Raw genomic sequence first — 21,727 nt, forward strand, 5'->3', positions numbered from 1 at the left:
AGGTGCACCAAAGAAATGTAAAATTCATTTTAATCCTTTTGTGAAAATAAGAAAGATTAAAGACTAACAATCAACTAACTCCTTTCAAAACCTGCACAAAGAGTTAGAAAACCTGCAATTAAAATATGCAAAATGTTAGTTCACATGGTGGGCTCACAAGCCTAAAAATGTCCCTTGAGGTTACAAAATTACTCCTTTGTCCGCGACAAAAGCGCTAAACTAGTGCAGGTTATAAAAGTGCTAACAGAGAACAAAAACACTAATTTACACTAAAAGTGCTACATAAAACTATAGAAGCGCTAAAACAGTTCAGAAGCACCATTAAATGGAACGAAAGTGCTAAAACTAAATATGCTGATAAATAACCAGGGCACGAAACCCTACAACAAAAGCACTAAAACGAGTGACAAAGTTGCTATTATGGGCGATGAAAGCGCTAAAACACTGTCTGTGCGTGAAAACTTGCAAATTTTCTTAAAGGGGGGCAAAACTTTAAAAAATTAAGTGTTTGATTCACGTCGGGTTCACCAATGATGTTGATAGAAAAGGCATGAACAAGGTCCACCATTAGTAAGTTAGTTCCAACCAAAATCAAAACAAGATGAACAAAAACCATTTCAATACATATCCAAAGGAGATTTAAAAATAACATGAAAGAAGCACAAAGAAAGAAAGAAAGAAAGGTTAGTCTTCCTAAGATGCCTCCATGATGCTTTGATGATTGTTCCTCCCTTGTTTCTCTCCTCTCCAAGTCACAAATGAATGAAGCTCTCAACTTTTAGCGCAAGCCATGGATGCCATATGGAGATTCACGATGGTTGGGAAATGCTAAACAAGATGCTATGAAAACGTAAATGATGATGCTATGAGAAAGCTCTAAATGTCTATGCTAATACCAATATAGTAAGAATGCTCTAATGCTTCCTCCTTTGCTTGAGGAGTGAGGCTCTATTTATAGGAAAACTAGTGAATTAGATGGTCAAGATTGATTGGTCTTGTGAAGGGCTAGGAATGCATGATTCATGATCCATGTGATGGCTTTCAACCCAATCCCATGACGCAAGTGTCACTATGAGATGGTTTGAGAGGAGAGGGAAGGAGCATTTAATGTCTAAGAAGACAGGAGGGTAACCTCATGTGGGTTGGGTTATTGGATAAAGCTATTATCCAAGGGTAAGGTTATTATCCAATGGGTAAACTCTTGTGCAAAGTTTACCCATGGTTAAGCCTTGACCAAAGGGTGAAAACCCATATGGGTTGAAGTGTTGGAGAAGGGAAGCATTTATGACTTTGTAAGAGTCTTAAATGGGCGAGATGATGGGTTGAGGGTTAATCTTGGATTAAGATTGTGCAAATGTTTAGAAGAGGTATTAGGATAAATTATAAGGGGTTAGAAGAATCTAGAAAAATCTAGAATGAGGTGGGTGTGGGTAAATAGGATTTTATTTAAATAAAAATCTATTTAAATGTGCAACTTGCATTTGTAGGAGAATGCAAGTGGATGAGTAATTTTTAAATAAATATTAGATTTATTTAATAACTTGGACTATAGTTAGTAATTAAAGAAATTGATTAAATTTATTTAACTATAATAGCAGAATAGGCTAAGGTGAATTAATTAAATGTCAATTTAATTAATAGAGGAATATTAGTCATTAAATAAATATTTAATATTCATTTAATTAATAGACAAATTTATGTGTCTACATTTGCCCCTCTTTGAGACAGTATGGTTTATCGCATCATTTCAAAGAACAACAAAAAAATGCCCCAGTGATGTTAGTTTTGTGGGTTAGTATGCCCTCTCGAGGGATGGGCCAAAACTTTTGGAAAATTGAGCGAGATCTCAAAAAATAAGAAATTAGAGAATGATAGAGGAGATGAATTTGGAATATAGCGAAACAATGGAGGAAAATGGGGTCAAAACGAAGAAATGACAAGCATTAAAAGTTCCTAGGGTCGACGATGGTTAGCGGGGCGAAGCAGGGGTAAGGTTGGGTAGGGTATTAATTGGCTAGAAGACGTAAAATGATCCTCAATTGCAAATGTTCCTATAGAGATTGAGAGCCCCTGATAGTGACATTTGCATCAAATTGGCTGAGCGAAAATGACGTTCCCATTTGCAGATCATCGATTCGGGCATATCCGAAGGTACCAGCGGCCAACCAACTATGGACCCCCGGTAAGTCTAATTCTGAATTGTATTGTTAGAGCCCATTTATTGCACTTAATAGCTAGGGGAAAATTTCGGATAACAAAGGTGCTAAAACAACATTGTTTTAGTGCTTTTGTCACCCAAAATAGCTCCAATTGTGCCGCAATGACGCTTTTGTGCAGTTGTTTTAGCGCTATCGTCACTATAGTGCTATCGTTAGGTTAGTCTAGTGCACTTGTTTTCAATGTTTTAGTGCTATTGTTTTGCTAGGTGAAATGGGACAGTTTTAGTGCTGTTGTCGCGCAGTGTAGCACATTTGTGTAGTTGCAGCGCTTGTGTATTGGTAAAGTAGTGCTATTGATTATGTTTAGCACTATTGGAGTATTTGCGTAGTGTTGTTGGTTGTTTTTAGTGCCTGTGTAAGGGTTTTAGCACTTTTGTGTCTACCTATAGGACAATTAGTGTTGATTGCACCAATTTCATTGTCAAGTTGACAATTGATGTGAATGTTGCCACTGTATGCTCGGAGATAATGGGTGTTTTAGGAAGTTTTATATCTTTCCCTGAGGTAGTGGGTCTCAGCTTGCAAGTCCTTTGTATCTTTCCATATGATAGTGCATCTCAACCTAGAAGTCCTTTTGGGAAGCACTGTGTGTCTTGGCAGTGAGCCTACAATAAATTTGTAATGATTTCATATATAGTGAGTTGACTCTCACCCTGGTTTTTCCCTATTTGGGTTTTTCATGCAAATTTGGTGTTCTCTTGTGCATGGTGATTTACTATTTTATCTTTTCATTGTTGTTGATAAGGTTAAGATCAAGTTGATAGTGATTTGTGAAAAAAAGTTTACTTATTTTCTTCAGACTTATTCCGCGCTCTCTTAGTCGTAAGGTGTGTTCAACATTTTATATTATGGGTTCATGGGGAAGGAGAAATGAAAATATGGAGTCCATGGGCTAGCAAGCTATGTTATGCTAGGTGACCCATGAAAGAGAGAGGGAAGGAGCATGGAGTCCAGGGGCTAGAAAGATGTATTATGCTATATGATCCTTCAAAGTATGGATTGCATGGGACAACAAGCTATGTTATGTTGCGATTCACATTAAAAGTGAAGGAGATTTGAAAAGTTTAGCAATTTGTGTTATGCTAGTCAACCCATTCTGATATACGGTGCAAGAAGAATTGAAATGTTTAGCAAATTGTGTTATGCTAGTCAACTCATCCTGATATATGGTGCAAAGAGAATTAAAAGGTCTAGTGAGTTGTGTTATGCAACTTAAATCATCTTGAGATATGGTGAATGGAGAGTTAAAAGGTCTAGCAAGTTGTGTTATGCTAGTTGACTCATCTTGAGAAAGGTTTTTGCTTAGGAAATATTTCTTTTTATAAGGAAAACAACTAAGGAAAGTGTTATTAGGACACCACAATGAGGATAACTAAGCGAAACATTGTTTGTAAGGAAATATATAAAAACATAATTACAAATGAGAAACTTGGAGGCTACATTTATGCCCCCCCTTAAGATGTAAACATAGCTCTACGTTGATGTCTTAAAGTAGAAATAAACACAACAAAGATAAACTCCATCACCAAGGAGATATCCTTTAGACAACAATGTGCATAAATTCTAAGCTAAAGAGGGCATAACTATAATAAAGGAAGAAATTATTTTAAAAGAGATATCTTGCAACAAATGTAAAGGGATCTGGAGGGTTGCATAATGAAAAGAGGGAGGAAGAGATATTTTTTCAAATAAATCTACCTCCAAGAGGAGATATTTGAGAAAAATAACATCTTTGACCAAGAAGAAGAAATAAAAAACAAGGATGCACTAAGGGAGATCACTTATAAAATGCTTTCAATCAAGGAAGATGTCATAAACAAAGGAGAAACACCTCCAAGAAAGGGTGAAATCCATTTAAAGAACAAACAATTCTATGCAAGAAAGAATATTCATATAAAAGATTCTACTCACTAAATCAAAAGAAAATCCTTGGAAGAGATAAAATTGATATACTATCCTTGCACCCCAAGAATGGAGACAAGAAAGGGCTATTATATTACTATCCAAGTATGCTTTCACATGAAATTGTACCACTATGAATGACAAAGAAACTCCAAAAGGTAAGAAACTAATGTCACACAATGAGGAGCAACATAATAAGTGAAGGGGATACTAAATACAACTTCTTGGATAGTGCTATTATCAATGTCATTGAATTTCACATTGAAAATTAGGACATTCATTTGTAAAATATCCATGGATTTGATGATATGTACAAAAAATAGTATTATCTTGATTTGGTTTATGGTTCTTTCTTCATTTTTGTAAAAAGAGGGAGATTAATTAGGCTCTAAGGAGGTCATGATAAATTTCCTCTTGTTTTGATGAAGAAGGATATCCTATGCATTCTCTAGTGTATTGCAAATGAGGTTCTATTGGGACTTTGATTCCTTGTTCAATCTTTCTAAGACCTTGTCCACTATAGCCTTGTTTAGAAATCATGTCATAACTAACCTCATATTATTTTTTCAATTATGAAGGGGAAGGACTTTCATTATGGACCTCTTTGATTTTTTTTCTTTGAGTATATGTTAAATGTTCAAGAATAGATGAAGGAAAAATGATTTTACTAGAAATATTCTTATTCCTATCATCACTATTCATGTCCACTTTTTTAGTTTGGGAATAATTTTTCTCATTATCTAAAGATTTGTTTTTAATGTTATTTTAGAAGACATATCATGAATAAACTACATGACATAATCTTGTCTAAAAATATTTTGATGATTAAGATAAGCTCTTGGAGAAGAAGGAGGATCTAGAATGATAGATGTACTAAGATTAACATATGTAAGTTGTCCCTCTTGCACCAAAGTATCCTTGTGAGAAGAGGATTCATCATTATTCTTCAATGTTGTATCTCCACTGGAGAGATCATTGATAAGAACAATAATTGTTTCCTCATGAATAAAAGACACTCTATGATAGATGCGAGTAAGATTCATTTCAATATTATCTCTAGGATTGGAAAGAGTATCATTTGAAACATCTATCAAAGCTTTTATGAAATCCAACTATTCCATTAACTCTGTTAAAAATATTATGATGAATAAAAACATGAAATATGTATAAAATCTTTGAGAAATGAATTTAATGTAGTAAAAATCTTTGAAACGCTCATAATGCAGTACATTAGAGTTGCATAAATGAATGCGAGAAAAATGAGGTGAAATAAGCTATTAACTAACACATGATTTTGATAAATATAGCTAATAAGTTATGTAATCACATGTAAAATAGAAAACTAATCACATTTTGTAAATTCTATTATGAAAAATCAGATATATGAATATATAAAAAAAAATATGAAAAGTGTTAGATGTGTAATGTTCACCAAAATGTGATCATTCAATAGTTTATCTATGTAAACAAGGAATCAACTCATGCAGGAGCATCCCTGGTTCTTGGCAATCTTGCATCAACCAAAAATATTTCTTTTCAGGTTGTTTTCTATTTTGCAGTTTCAACATTTCTTTGTGTATTTTATTGCATTTTCTCATCGGATTTTGCGGAGCAGGATTTTTCTTTTAATCATGAGTATATTCCTTATTATTGAACCGCAAGACGTTTGGATCTTTCTCTGACAAGTTATCGCTTTCGGATTCCGAGACAATTTTTTGGCTTAGAACACCGGAACCACTTGGACCTATTTTCTATTGGCGAATCTTGTGGATCCTTTCCGTAGCTTGTGGAGCTTCAGTTTGTTGATTCCAATGTTCCTTGGTGTGTGTCCAACCTTCCTTTTGATCTGCATTTCTTCCTTTGGATTTTCTGAAGGACTTTTTTTTGGCAGAGGTCGACCTTGATGGTTTTTCACGTTTGATCATGTTCATCATTATTTGATTCTTCTTGGGAAGATTGGTTCCCTCTAGACCATATAAATGAATGTAATTTAGCTTATAGTAGAAAGTCATTGGAACTGGGAAGATCTATCTTGAGGCTAAGAGGTTCGGTATTGACTGAGACTATAATTGAGCATAATTGTACCAAGTCAGTAAGCCTAATCTTATAGTCCACATGTTGTCGATAGATTGTAAACGGTTTTCATGATATAATCAATCAGTTCTACATTGCCTCCATCATCTTTTCTTGCTTTCTTTGTGTTTAATCTTGCTACATGGTCCAGATAGCTCTCATTGAGGTACCTCCTAACCATGACTGCACCAAATGGTATCTTAGTGAGATTTCATTCTGGAGATAGTGTTGTCTTGAAGATCTTGTTATGGGGTGGCAGATTATGGATCTGACCTACAGCTGCAGAGGACTAGCATGAAGAGAAAATAGGAATGGTGGAGTGTGTGGGAATGCATACCCTACTGTGATGGAAATGTTGAGAGGAATTGCAACCCGATTGGAAGATTTTGAAACAACCCAGAGAAGAGGTCGATATATTGAAGATGTGAGTGAAGATGAAGAAGAATAAGGACCGATAGAACAAGTAGCAAACCCACTGATGATCGATCTGGATGAAGAGAGGTTCTTGAGGGTTTTGAGTAGGGTGAACACCAAACCACATTTTACCCCATCAGAGTATGATGGAAAATTGCATTCAAATGAATTAATGGATTGGATCCCAGAGATTGAGAAGTATTTTGATTTTGAGAACATCATAGAAGAAAGAAAGGTGAAATATGCCTGTACTAGGTTGAAAGGTCATGCATCTCTTTGGTGGGAACATTTACAGGTTGATAGACAGAGAAGAGGTAAAGATAAGATCAAATAATGGGAGCAAATGATTTCCAAGTTGAAATCAAAGTTTATGCCAATTGATTACCGAGTAAATCAGTTCCCGAAGTTGCAAAACTTGAAGCAGAAAGAATAAAGTGTGAAGGAGTATACTGAAGCATTGTACAAGTTGAATATCAGATCTAGACATGTCGATGATAAGGTTGAACAAGTTGCGAGATATTTGAATGGATTGTAGATTTCTATACAATATGAACTCAGTTTGATCAAGCTGTAGAGTGTTGAAGAAGCTTATCAATATGCCTTGAAAGCAGAAGAAAATTTGAACAAAAGACATGAGTAGAGACAGAGAGGTAGAGGTGGAAGGTTTTTTGGAGGAAGATTTCAAGGAGACAGAGGATATTCCGGAGGAAGAGGAAACTATACAGATCAAAACAAGAATAAAGAAGTAAGCAAAGATGGTAGTTCATACCAAAAGAATGACATAAATTTCTATCAGAGAACAAAACCCGATGGTTATGAAAAAGATGACAAAAGACAAGATAAGAGAGTGTTTAGAGGAACTTTCTTTAAGTGTGGAGGAGGACATCATGCTTTAGAATGTAAGAAGACATAAAACACTGGGAGAACATCATTGGTAGAAGAAAGTCCCATTGGATCATATAAAAAACTAGAAGATGGAGAATTGTTGATGATGAGGAGAGCCTTGTGTCATACCAGAGATGATGAAGAGTCCTTGCAGAGGAGAAATTTGTTCAAGACTAGATGTAAGGTATCCAGTAAGTGTTGCAAAGTAGTTATTGATAGTGGTAGTTCAGATAATCTTGTTTTAGAAGAAATGGTAAATAAATTGAAGTTGGAAAGATTGAGACACCCTAAGCCTTACCAAATAGCATGGATTCAAGATGATCACAAGTTGTTAGTGAGTGAGCAATGCTTGGTGAAATTGAAAATTAGAAATTATCATGATGAAGTTTTGTGTGATATTATGCCTATGGATATTTGTCACATTTTGTTGGGTAGACCTTGGCAGTTTGATAGACAGGGAATACACGATGGAAGGAAGAACATATTCTCTATTGTAGAAAATGGGATGAAACAAACCTTGTTAACCTTGGAGGAACCCCTGAAGATTGAAGTATGTATGAATGCTAAAATCTATTTGGTGGATGGAAGGAAATTCCTGGATGGAATAAGTCATGAGAACACATGTTTTGTCTTAGTTCCTAAGAAGACTAGGAACCCAGAGCATGAATAAAAACTAGAGGAGATAAAGGAGTTGCTGACAGAGTATGAGGAAATCATTTCAGATAATGTGCCTGATGGATTACCACCTGTGAGGAGTATCAGTCATTACATGTAGATGATTCCCAGAGCTAGTTTGCCTAACACAGATGCACACCGGATAACATCAATAGAGAATGAAGAGTTAAATAGACAAGTGTAGGAATTATTCAAGAAATGTTTAATCAGATAAAGTTTGAGTCCTTGTGCAGTACCAACCGTGTTAGAATCCCTAAGAAGAATGGAGAATGGAGGATGTGTACCGATTCCAGAGCAATAAACAAGATCATAGTGAAGTACTGGTTTCTTTTCCCTAGGATGTATGACATAATGGATTGTTTGAGTGGATCAAAATACTACACAAAGATAGACTTCAAGAGTGGATATCATAAGATCAGAATCAAAGAAGGAGATGAGTGGAAGACAAAATTCAAGACAAATGAAGGATTGTATGAATTGTTGGTGATGCCTTTTCGGTTGACTAATGCACCAAGTACAAGAGAAATTATTGAATGGCCTACACCAGAAAGCATTGGAGAGGTTAAATCATTTCATGGATTGGCTAGTTTCTATTGGAAGTTTACCAAGAATTTTAGTTCAGTTTGTAGCCCTATGATCGAGACAATGAGAGGAGATATGAAAGAATTCAAGTGGACAACCAGAGAAAATAAGAGTTCTGAATTGTTGAAGCATAAGGTAACTGAACAACCTATGTTAGCTTTACCGGATTTCTACAAAGTATTTCAAGTGAACTGTGATGCAAGTGGGAAAGCAATTGGAGTAGTATTGAGTCCGGAAGGGAGATCAATATCTTATTTTAGTGAAAAGTTGAATGATGCTAGAAGGAGATATTCGGTGTATGATCAATAATTTTATGCCATAGTTCAAGCCTTGAAGAAGTGGAGACATTACCTATTGCCTAAGGAGTTTGTGTTGTATACTGATCATCAAGCCTTGTAGTATTTGAACAGTCAGAGTAAGTTGAATTAGAGACATATGAGATGGGTATAGTTTTTGCTGTTTTACACCTTTGTGTTGAAGCATAGGAGTGGGAAGTCAAAAAAAGTTGATGATGCATTAAGTAGAAGGAGAAATTTGCTGATAGAGATGAGAGTGACAATATTAGGATTCAAAGAGTTGAAGACCTTGTATGATGATGACCTAGATTTAGTAGAACCCTGGAAATCATGTAGATCACCGGTTATGGTAGATAGAAGTAAGTGGTTAGATTATTTCATTCAGGATGGGATGTTATTCAGAGGAGTTCAATTGTGTATACCTAAGAGTTCTATGAGGGAGATTCTGATAAAGGAGAAGTATAGTGGAAGATTAGCCGGACACTTTGGTGTTGACCAAATAGTAGAATTGGTAAGTGAACACTACTTTTGGCCTCAGATTCATAAGGACGTTGGGAAATTTGTGCAGAGCTATAGAGTTTGTTAGGTTGCAAAAGGTAGTAGTCAAAATATGGGATTGTATAAACCTTTGACAATTCCGAAGAGACCTTGGGAGGACATAAGCATGAATTTCATAGTTGGATTGCCTAAGACACATAGAGGGAATGATTCTATATTTGTGGTGGTGGATATATTATTGAAGATGGATCATTTCATACCTTGTAAGAAAACATCAGATGCAATGCATATAGCTGACCTATTTTTCAAGGAAGTGGTGAGATTACATGGAGTACCTAAGAGCATAGTTTCAGATAGAGACACTAAGTTTATTGGTTATTTTTGGAGAATACTTTGGAAGAAGATGAAGATAGATTTGAAATTTAGTTCTACTTCTCACCCACAAATTGATGGACAGAAAGAGGTAGTAAACAGGAGTTTGTTGAGATGCTTGGTAGGAGAGAAGTCTAGAAGTTGGGATTTGATTCTTGTACAAGTAGAGTTTTCCTACAATAATTCAGTGAACATGAGTACTGGAAGAACACCTTTGGAGATTGTTACTGGAGCACACCCTAGAGTTATATCAGAATTGAGGGATATCAGTAATGAAGACAAGAAGAGTGCGGTGAAAGAATTTATAGATCATATGAGAGCATTACATGTTCAGGTTAAGCAACATTTGGAGGAAATGAACAAAAAATACAAGGAACAAGAAAATGAGAAGAGAAGACAAGGAATTTGAAGTTGGCGATGAAGTGATGGTGTACCTAAGAAAAGAAAGATTTTGAATTGGAACCTATAACAAGTTGCAGATGAGGAAGTATTGACCTTGAAAGATCTTGAAGAAATTCAGTTCCGAAAATGCATATGAAGTGGAGCTACAGGATAGTTTGAGTATTTAACCTATATTCAATATTGCAGATCTACATCAGTATCATGAATCAGAATTTAGTATTATAGACTTGGAAAAATATTTGCCCCGAAAGGAACTAGATCAGATTGAAGACATTTTGGATAGTAAGAATTGGCGTAGCACCCGGATTAGTCAATACAAGGTGTATCTTGTGAAATGGAAGGACAAACCAGTTGAAGATTCATGTTGGATTTCTCAGGAAGAGGTGGACTGCCTTGGTTTTCCTCTGACCCCAGCAAAGTGAGGGACTCACTTTTTTTCAACAACCTTGGATGTTTGATGCAAGAGCATCCTCGGTTCTTAACAATATTGCATCAACCAAAAATATTTCTTTTCAGTTTGTTTTTTGTTTTGCAGTTTCAACATTTCTTTCTGCATTTTATTGCATTTTTCATTGGATCTTGTGGAGATGGATTTTGCTTCTAATCATGATTATCTTCCTTATTCTTGAACCGCAAGACATCGAGATTTTTTTTTGGCAAGTTTTAGCTTCTGGATTCTGAGATAAGTTTCTGGATTAGAACGCTGGAACCGCTTGGACCTATTTGCTTTGGAAAATCTTGCAGATCCTTTTCGTAGCTTGTGGAGCTTCAGTTCATTGATTCCAATGTTCCTTGGCATGTGAACAACCTTCATTTTGATCCGTACTTCTTCCTTTAGATTTTTTGGAGGATTTTTTATTGGCGGAGGCCGACCTTGATGTTTTTTCACATTTAATCACGTTCATCATTATTTGATTCTTCTTGGGTCAACCGGTTCCCTCTAGACCATATAAATCAATGTAATTTATCTTGTAGTAGCAAGTCAGTGTAACCTAGAAGATCTATCTCAAGGATAAGAGGTTTGGTATTGATCAAGACTATAATTGAGCATGTTTGTACCAGGTCAGTGAGCCTAATCTTGTAGCCTGAATGTTACCGATAGATTGTAAATGGTTTTATGATATAATCAATCAGTTCTACATTACCTCCATCATCTTGTCTTTATTTTGATGTATTTACTCTTGCTACACGGTGTGGATAGATCTCATTGAGGTCCCTCCTAACCGTGACTGCACCATCAACCCACCTCCAATTAGCATTACATTGAAGAGGAATGAACTCAAAAGATTCAACCTTAAATATATGAAAGGGGATGGATGTTGATTGAATTCTATTCCTTCTTTGTTTGAGTGGAAAATGAGATATGTAAATTAAATACAAGATCTAGGGTTAAGAATGTGAAATTGACAATAATAAGAATGCATGAACAATCTTAGATCAAATATTCAGGCACAATATAAATATCTACAAATAGGAAGCATAGAGGAACTTGTGTCTAAAATCTAGACTCAAAAGTTTGGGACAATGGTGCTTGGGAACCATTGTCTAGGAGCTCAGATGGAAACAACTCAGATAATTTTAGGGTGAGGATGTTACAATAATTCCCTAAATTTTAATTGGAAAAGTGTCAAATAGTGAATCTTGGGCGACCTTGTCCTCCACTCTTTGCCTCTAGAAAAGGTAGTTTTATGTGTCTCTATCTAGTTTTTCCCAAATTTGTTTATTTTTGTCACTAGATCTTGTCATGTACATAAAAAGAAAGAAAATGGTGTTGTTTTATAGGGAATAACCTAGGTAAAACCCCAAGTTAGAATTAGCCCAAGTGAATGAAATTTACAAATTGAAAGGAAAGCTTTAAAGTAGACCGTTGAATATTATACATCAAGCCTAAACTAATTGATTATGGTTGATGATACAAATTGTTTCTAAAGGCGAGCACAAGTGTTAATGTATTAACATGATCAGATGTGACAAGATATAAATTAATCAATCATAAATACATGCTTGCATGAAGATTGTTGTAACTTGCTACTCCATGATGCTTAGATATAAAGAATTGTTGAAGGATGTAAAGGGATGAAATGTTACCTTGATGTTTTAAGATAGAATGATTATGGATATAAAAGTGAATTAAAGAATTCTCTTATATAGGTTTCTCAAGGTATTTCAAAAATTAGGATAACCTCCAATGGTTATATTGAAGTTGTTAGGTCTCGGAGACAACTGAGAGAGGGGGGGGTGTGTGTGAATCAGTTGTCTAACAAATTCAAACCAAAAATAACTTAACCAACTTAATGCTTAATACCGGTAAACCAGTTCGGCTTAGTGCATTTACAACAATAATAAGTCATCTTCATAGCATGCCATGCTGATCTGAAAAAGATAAACCTGCCGGTGTAACCTGGACCTATTTGCTGGTAACAACAAATATGCAAATACGAATATACCAATAAATAAAACTCCAAGACAAGGTTTCCACACGATGTCTTTGACATAACCAAGTGTTTTCCATGCCCTTCCAAGTGCCGGTGATCATTATATCTTGCCAATGTACCAAATACCGGTGACTGTGCATAAGTCACTTGCTTGCCTATGAATGTTGCTGATTCTCCAAAGTGCTAGAGTTGATAAGTGTTTAGTAGGTGTTGACATCAATGACAAAACCATACCAAAATACCAACAATCTCCCCCTTTGGCATTGATGGCAACACAAGATTGAAACCATCAAAGTGCCAAAACTGAAATGCCAAATACCAAAAACCAACAATCTACCAAAAAGAGATCATAACCAAAAATCAAAATACAGATACAGAGAGTAATAATCTCTCCCAAATAACAATCTCTCCCTCTGGGAGCAACATGTGTTTTCCTTGTGTTTTTCCATACCAATCTCTCCCCCTTTGACATAAAATGCCAAAGTTATTACCAGACCAAGTTCATAAACAAAATACCAATCAATTTAGTATACCAACTACTCCCCCTGAGAAGTAGCTTCCTCATCAAAGTCAGAGTAAAAGATTTCTCTGTTAATTCTACTGGTTGATGACAAACATCAACTTCCTAAGTTTCTACCGATGGGGGTATGACCCCAAGCTAGTCTATGAGATATTCAAAAGTCTCCTTAGGCAGAGGTTTAGTGAAGATATCTGCAATCTGCTGTTTAGTATTCACATAAACTAGTTTTATCTCTTTTGCTTCAATATTTTCCCTTAGAAAATTCAGTTTGATAGAAACATGTTTGGTTTTAGAATGTAATACCGGATTCTTAGATATATCAATTGCTGCAGTGTTATCACAATAGATGGTAATAGGTTCCTTGCATTTTACCTTTATGTCTTTCAACATTTGCTTAAGCCATAGTACCTGTGTATAGTTAGTTGCTGCTGCAACATATTCTGATTCTGCTATTGATAAAGATGTACAACTTTGTTTCTTACTCAACCAAGAAACTAGTATGCTTCCAAGAAAGAATGCACTGCCGATGGTGCTTTTTCTATCATCCACATCTCCTGCCCAATTCGCATCTGTGTATGCACATAATTCAAAGTTTTCATCTCTAGGATACCATAATCCAAGATTTATAGTGCCTTGTAAGTACTGAAAAATCCTTTTTACTGCCAATTCATGATTTTCTCTAGGATTACTTTGAAATCTTGAAACAATACATACTGCATTCATAATATCAAGTCTGGTTTGTGTCAAATACAGTAAACCTTCTATCATAGATTCGTATTTAGTTGGATTAATAGGTGTAGATTCATCCCTTAGTGATAGTTTGTCATTTTTAGTCATAGGTGTGCTTACCGGTTTAGAGTTCTCCATCCCAAATTTCTTTAGTAACTCCTTTAAGTATTTGGATTGACTCAAGAATATACCTTTATTAGTCTGTGAAATCTGCAATCCTAAAAAGAATTTTATTTCTCCAATCATAGACATTTCAAATTCTTGCTGCATTTTAATAGAAAATTCTTTATGTAATCCATCTTCTCCTCCAAAGATTATATCATCAACAAAAAATTCTATAACCAAGATGTCATCATTAGTCACTTTCTAATATAAATTGCTGTCAGCATTACCTTTAGAAAAACCAATCTTCAAAAGATACTTATCCAATCTTGCATACCAAGCTCTTGGAGCTTGTTTCAATCCATACAAATCTTTTCTTAACCTGCAAACCATATCTTTGTTATCTGTCAAATAAAATCCATCTTGTTCAATGTAAACTTCTTCTTCAATATCTGCATTCAAAAATGCACATTTAATATCCATTTGATATACTTTATAGTTCTTGTGTGTTGCAAAAGCCAAAAACAATCCGACTGCCTCAATTCTAGCTACCGGTGCAAAGGTTTCATTGTAATCAATTCCTTCTTTCTGAGAATATCCCTTGCACACTAGTCTTGCTTTATTTCTGATAACCTTACCATCTTCATTAAGTTTGTTTCTGAATACCCATTTGGTTCCAATTACATTTTTATGTTTAGGTTGGGGAACTAATGTCCAAGTGTTATTCTTTTCAATTTGTTCTAATTCTTCTTCCATAGCTTTAATCCAATATTTATCTTCGCATGCCTCATTAATTGATGATGGTTCAATTTGAGAAATAAGACATACCTCTTCATTTGTCAATCTTCCTCTTGTCATAACTCCTTTATACTTGTTTCCAATTATCTGATCTTCAGAATGATTCAGTCTTACATACCAGGGTGTCTTTGTTTGCTGCTATTCCTCAGTTGCTGTGGAATTTTTAGATGATATCGGGGTAACTGGATCTTCATTTTGTACTGGTGGATTTAGTGTAGTTTCATTTATCAAAATTTCTGTTGCTGGTTCAGAGTCTATATACCTTGAAGCTCCTCTGAATTGTTCATCAATCTTTACATTTGTTCTCTCAACAATTTTCTGCAATCTTTTGTTAAAACATCTATATGCTTTGCTCTTAGATGAATAACGAAGAAATATTCCTTCATCACTTCTAGGATCAAATTTGTCAGTATAGTCATCTCTTCTGATATAGCATTTACTTCCAAAAATTTTGAAATATTTAAGAGTAGGAGTAATACCAAACCATAGTTCTTGAGGGGTCTTACCAGTTTCACCTTTGATGTGAATTTTGTTGAATGTATAGACCGCTGTACTTACTGCCTCTCTGCAATATACATGTGGTAGGTTTGCTTCTTATAACATACTTCCTGCTGCATCCAAGATAGTTCTATTTTTCCTTTCAACAACTCCATTCTGCTGTGGTGTCCGAGGTGCTGATAGTTGTCTTCTAATTCCATTTACTTCACAGAATGTATTAAATTCCTTATATGTAAATTCTCCTCCTTGATCCAATCTTAGACATTTGATTTTCTTACCGGTTTCATTTTCTACCATAGCTTTGAACAGTTTGAACTTTCCAAGTGCTTTTGATTTTTCTCTGAGAAAAGTAACCCAACACATTCTAGAATAGTCATCAATGATTAGCATGAAATATCTATCACCTTGTAAGCTTTTAGTTATAGCCAGACCACATAAATGAGTCTGAATTAAATCAAGAGCATTATTGGATTTTTCCGGAATACTTTTGAAACTAGCTCTAACTTGTTTTCCAAATTGACATTCCTTACATACTGTATTGTGAGGTTTGACAATTTTAGGTAAATCTCTAACTGCCTTAGTAGTACTTATTTTCACCATGCAATCAAAGTTTACATGACAAAGTCTCTTGTGCCATAGCCAACTTTCATCAATATGTGCAATTAAGCATGTCTTTTCACTGTTATTCAAATGAAAGATATTACCTCTAGTCTGATTACCGGTTGCAATTTCCAAACCAGTTCTATTCATGATTTTTCATTTTTCATTTTTGAATTGTAACTGAAATCCTTTCTAAACTAATTGACCAACACTCAAAAGATTATGTTTTAAACCTTCAACATAGTAGACATTGTCAGTATTATTCTTACCATTAAGAGATATTGTACCCTTACCTTTGATCAAACAAGCTTTATCATCTCCAAATCTTACTAAGCCTCCATTGTATTCTTGAAATTTCAAGAATTTACCTTTATCTCCTGTCATATGATGTGAGCATCCTGAATCAATGATCCACTCATCTTTTACTTCAACTTTAGCTGCCAAGGCCTATTCTACCAGTTGAGCAGTAGGTGCTGGTTGATCTTCTGTTATAGCAACAAAAACCCATCCATTGTCTGCCGGATCCTCATCAGAATCATCAATCACTCCTTCATTAGCAATGTAACAAGATTTGTCTTTATTCTTCTTAAATCTGTATCTTTGATATTCAGGGTTAGGCTTGTCTATTCTTCTAGCATCTTCTCTTAGTCTAGCATGTCTATCAGGGTATCTTGAAGCCATATGACCAATCTTATTGCAGTTAAAACATTTAAAGGGTGCTTTACCTTCATACTTACTTCCAACTGGACCTTTAGGCATTTTCCTTGCAAATAGTACTTCAAGTTCTTCATTTTCTTTCCTGCTTTCTTCAAGTTCTCTTGCATAAAAGGCTTTCCAATCTGATTTGTCAAATGATGGTGCAGATGATGTAGATGCTTTAAAGGCCAAATCTATATTTATAGTAGCAATTGGACCAAATTCATCAATTTCAAAAGCTGAAAGTTTTCCAATCAATGTATCCCTAGTTACTGATGTATTAGGCATTGTTCTTAACTCATTTATAGCAGTGACTTTCATTTTATATGCTAGTGGAAATCCTCTTAAAACTTTTGAAATAATTTCATCCTCACTTAAGGTTCCTCCACAACATTTAATACCTAAAACAATTTCATTTACTCTTTCCATAAAAGCAGAAATCCTTTCATCCTCTTCCATTTTCAGATGTTCATACCTGACCCGGAAGCTTTCAAGTTTTGTAATTTTGATTGTGGAATCTCCTTCATTCAATGTTTCCAAATGATCCCAAATAGCTTTAGCAGTAGACCTATCTGATAGTCCCATGATTTGCTGATCAGATAATGTGCTCAAAAGTGCTTCTCTTGCTTTGCAATCATTTTCCTCATCTTTTCCCAAGGTAGGTGGATTAGGTTGACCAGGAGTAGGAGCAGTATAACCATTCTTTGTAACATCCCAAATGTCCTTTCCAATGCAATTTAGATGTGTCTCCATTCTGATCTTCCATATGCCATAGTTGGTTCCATCAAGTTTAGGACTGTCCTTTCTAAAATAGTTAGTAGACATTGGATCTCCTCAAGCTGTTAAACTTCCGCAAAAGAGGACTAGGCTCTGATACCAATTGTTAGGTCCTAGAGACAACTGAGAGGGGGGGGGGGGTGAATTAGTTGTCTAACAAATTCAAACCAAAAACAACTTAACCAACTTAATGCTTAATATCGGTAAACCAGTCTAATATGTCGGTAGACAGTTTTAACAGTTAATTGCAATATAGGTAAGGATTAATGCATGAAACAAAAAGACAAAGTCATCCACAACACATAACACCAATATTTGTACGTGGAAATACTGTGAGGGGAAAAACCATGGTGGGAAACCTTACCCACAATCAGATGATACTACTATAGATAGTAAGTGTATACAAACTAGGTCTGCAGATGCAGAAAGGCCAAGCACCTAGAGCTCACTGCTCGATCACAAAATAGGAGTCACACTGACTACAATTGAATGGTTAAATCCAATAAGAATGTACTGCTCAAAATAGCATCTTCATATGCTAGATTCAGTATCCGTGTAGTTCTAATTGTCTTAAAAAAAACTCTCCTTCAACCTTCAAATGATGTCTGCGTGTATAGCTTTGCTTATTCTTGCATATACCTTCACACAATCCTTTTTCGCATTCCACATTTGATCTTACAAATAAGATCTTACATTTATACCATACCCTAAGACCAATTTTAGTAGGTCGGCTCTAAAGGATAATACAATAAAATAAATTTACAATTCAATTAATACCCGATGCAATAACCGATTCACCATGTCAGCTTAGTGCATTTACAACAATAATAAGTCATCTTCATAGCGTGCCATGCTGATTTGAAAAAGATAAACCTGTTGGTGTAACCTGGACCTATTTGCCGGTAACAACAAATATGCAAATACGAATATACCAATAAATAAAACTCCAAGACAAGGTTTCCACATGATGTCTTTGACATAACCAAGTGTTTTCCATGCCCTTCCAAGTGCCGGTGAGCATTATATCCCGTCGGTGTACCAGATACCGGTGACTGTGCATAAGTCACTTGCTTGCCTATGAATGTTGCTGATTCTCCAAAGTGCCAGAGTTGATAAGTGTTTAGTAGGTGTTAACATCAATGACAAAACCATACCAAAATACCAACAAAAGTATCATGATCAAGAACCAATTGGCAAGAACTAAGTACTAACATATCCAAATTTGGGTCTAGATTAGGGGGACAAGGATGCCCAAATTCTCTTCTCTAGGACAACGACATCCAAATGTTATTGTCCACCCAAAACAAGGTGAAAGAAGTGTGAAGAAGGTGCATTTGGTCCTAGGAAAGGGGTTCAGATCACCATATAATCAGATGAGTCTAGTTTTCTAGTATAAAGGCAAAAAATACACTTGGAGAGAACTAGGAGAAAACAAACTAAGAAAAGGGCACAAAAAGTATTGTAAAATTGTAAAGGGTTACAATTTACTATGTACAAAAACATACTTATGTTGAATATCCAAAAGAATGATGCAATGAAGATCTAACACATACTGTGAAGTTCAAGTGAAGTACATTATTGGAGTATTTAGCCAAGGAGGAATATACTATAATAAGCTACAATAGAATAGAAGTATGTTTAAAGGTGTATGAATGATGTAAGTAAAAATGGTCAAGCTTTGACATATTGTAGATTGTTTGATTGTAAATAATTTGCATATTTGTGCATTGTTTTGCTTCATTGTACCAATATAGTCATGCATGACTATAATTATGATGTATAGTACTGATTTCTACTATAGAAGAGATTTTGAGACCCTTGTTGGTATATAAAATAAGGTTGTAGTATTTATTGAATATTAATAAGAGTTTTAATTGCTTACAACTCATGGTGTACTATTTTCAATTTGTGAAAGTGTTTGTGGGGGAGTATCCTACATTAAAGGATGATCCTTGGCATAAGAATGCTATATTTTATCTTGTGAATTTATAAAGTATTGTTTTGAGATTAACAAAAACCAATGAAACAATCTAAAGCTATAATCCAAAAAGCATGATTTGCTCCAAAGTTAATGTGGAAAAATATTCATGGAGTACTCCTTGAATGTTTGGGTAACATAAAAGATACCAAGGATAATTAAAAATTTCATAAAGGACCATCCAATGGGAATTTTATGTCAAATACTACTTCTTATAAGATCTTTAGAGTAGGCTATTGTTGTCCTACATTATTTAGAGATCTGTGAAAATTTATAAAATCATGTGATGTTTGTCACTAGTTTTCTAACAATATGAAGTTAGTTGGGGATCCATTTCAGTAGCGGGGTATTAGCTTTTTGAGGAGATTATTTAAAAATATAGCAACAAGTATAAATAGATATTGGTGGCAACTAATTAATTTTCCAAATGGGTGGATGCAATCCATACAAGAAATGCTAAATCAAATGTAGTTGATTTTCTATTTAATAAAATCATCATGTGGCTTCATATTTTTAGCATGATAAATTGTATAGCCTTTACAATTTCATGATAGGTTTAACACCTATCCTTGTGGTTGTGCAAAAATCTAAATGTGCCTATCTTGGGACTAGATCTAAAATATGGGTCACACCTACTAGTACCCCGCCCTTTGTGAAACCAAGAAGGTTTGGACACTGGTGGCCAACACTAGTTTCTTCCCAATTTGGCTCCAAATTTAAATATTTGAATGTTGGGTTTGGACCTTTAACGATTATAATCTTATTCTTGAATTCTTGTAAAAAGGTGTTCACAAAAAGGTGCGAGACATATAAATGTGACTCCCTTTCTCATTTGAAAGGCTATTCAAGATAGAAATATATGTCTCTCTAAGAACTATAGATATTATTACAACAATTCAAGTAATCAAGACCTATCAAGCAAAGAAATAAGAGGATTATCATCAAGAATAACTCATTGCTATTGTCATTATTTTCAAGAATAATTCATTGCTATTGTCATTATTTTCAACTAATGTTTTTTAGGACTTAATTAGAGAAATTATACATCACCTTACATGAGATTAAAGCAAGGTTTTTTGCCTAAGGTAATCATTCTTATTTATTTCACTTATTTGGCCTATGCCTCTAAGGGAGCAATTTCAAACCTTACAAAGCCAAAAACCATAGGAAGATGACACTTAGTACTAGTGCCCTATTGGTTTTGTCAATTTTTGAGGACTTCCTAGTAACCTCTTGACATTGAAATCTGTACCTTTTTCTTTTGGACTAGTGCCCAACACCCATGTCCTACCTAGTCATCTCTAGATTGTAGTCATAGGTTCCTTTCTTCCCTTCCTTTCCTAGATCCACATTTTTATTTTGAGTTTTAAGATTCATTTAATCTTTTTTAAAATTATCTTCTTTATACTGATTCACTACACACATTTAATCAATCATAGACAACAAATCATAAAACAATAATAGATGTAGATTCATGATAGTTTGGCTCTCCATTATGGACCATAGCCAATCCCATTCACACCTCATCTTATAATAAAATTTATGAAAAAAAATTAATTCTAGGTTAATACACATCTTAGCCTAGGATAACTTTTTCACTATTTCATTTGGGTGAACCCATCTTAGCTTACACTTGTAATTATTCTAATTTTTCTTTCATATATTTTATAATTAATTAATTGCATGATTTATTTCAATATATTATTTAATTTTTTTTATTAGGTTTAGTTTAGAAAATAAAACTTTAAACCACTTTTGTAGTTTCATAAAATTGCAACCCTAGCAATTTTCGACACATTAGGGTCCTCAAGCATGCAAAATCGAATCCCCTAGCCTGATCGGAGACTGCTCAACCCTTGAAAATTGCTTCTCCCTTTCCCTCCGTACTACCCTGTTTGCACTCTGCCTTGGAGAAAACGACAGGATAGGGGCATGGCACTCCTGTCCCTGCCCTATTTTTGGGTAGGACCCTTCCTAAGTCTACATTGAAGGTTGTGCAGTGAGTGGGAAAACTTCCTTGATGTTGTCCTATGATGCAAATCAGTTTTATTAACCCTAATTAACAAGTATTTAAGTCACATTTCCCCTCCCATGTGGGATAAGTTCAATAAGCATAAGATAGATACATGAGATCACACATTCAAGCATTTAAGAGTATTCAAGCATTCTTTTCCAACATTGAGAATTCTCAAGTCTTCCTTCAAGGCTAGGTGTTGCATTCATGTCAAGGATTCAACCATAGAGGAGGAGATTCATTCCAACATTCAATTTCATAG

The sequence above is a fragment of the Cryptomeria japonica genome, chromosome 9, assembly GCF_030272615.1.
Source record: "Cryptomeria japonica chromosome 9, Sugi_1.0, whole genome shotgun sequence".
Classification (NCBI taxonomy): domain Eukaryota; kingdom Viridiplantae; phylum Streptophyta; class Pinopsida; order Cupressales; family Cupressaceae; genus Cryptomeria; species Cryptomeria japonica.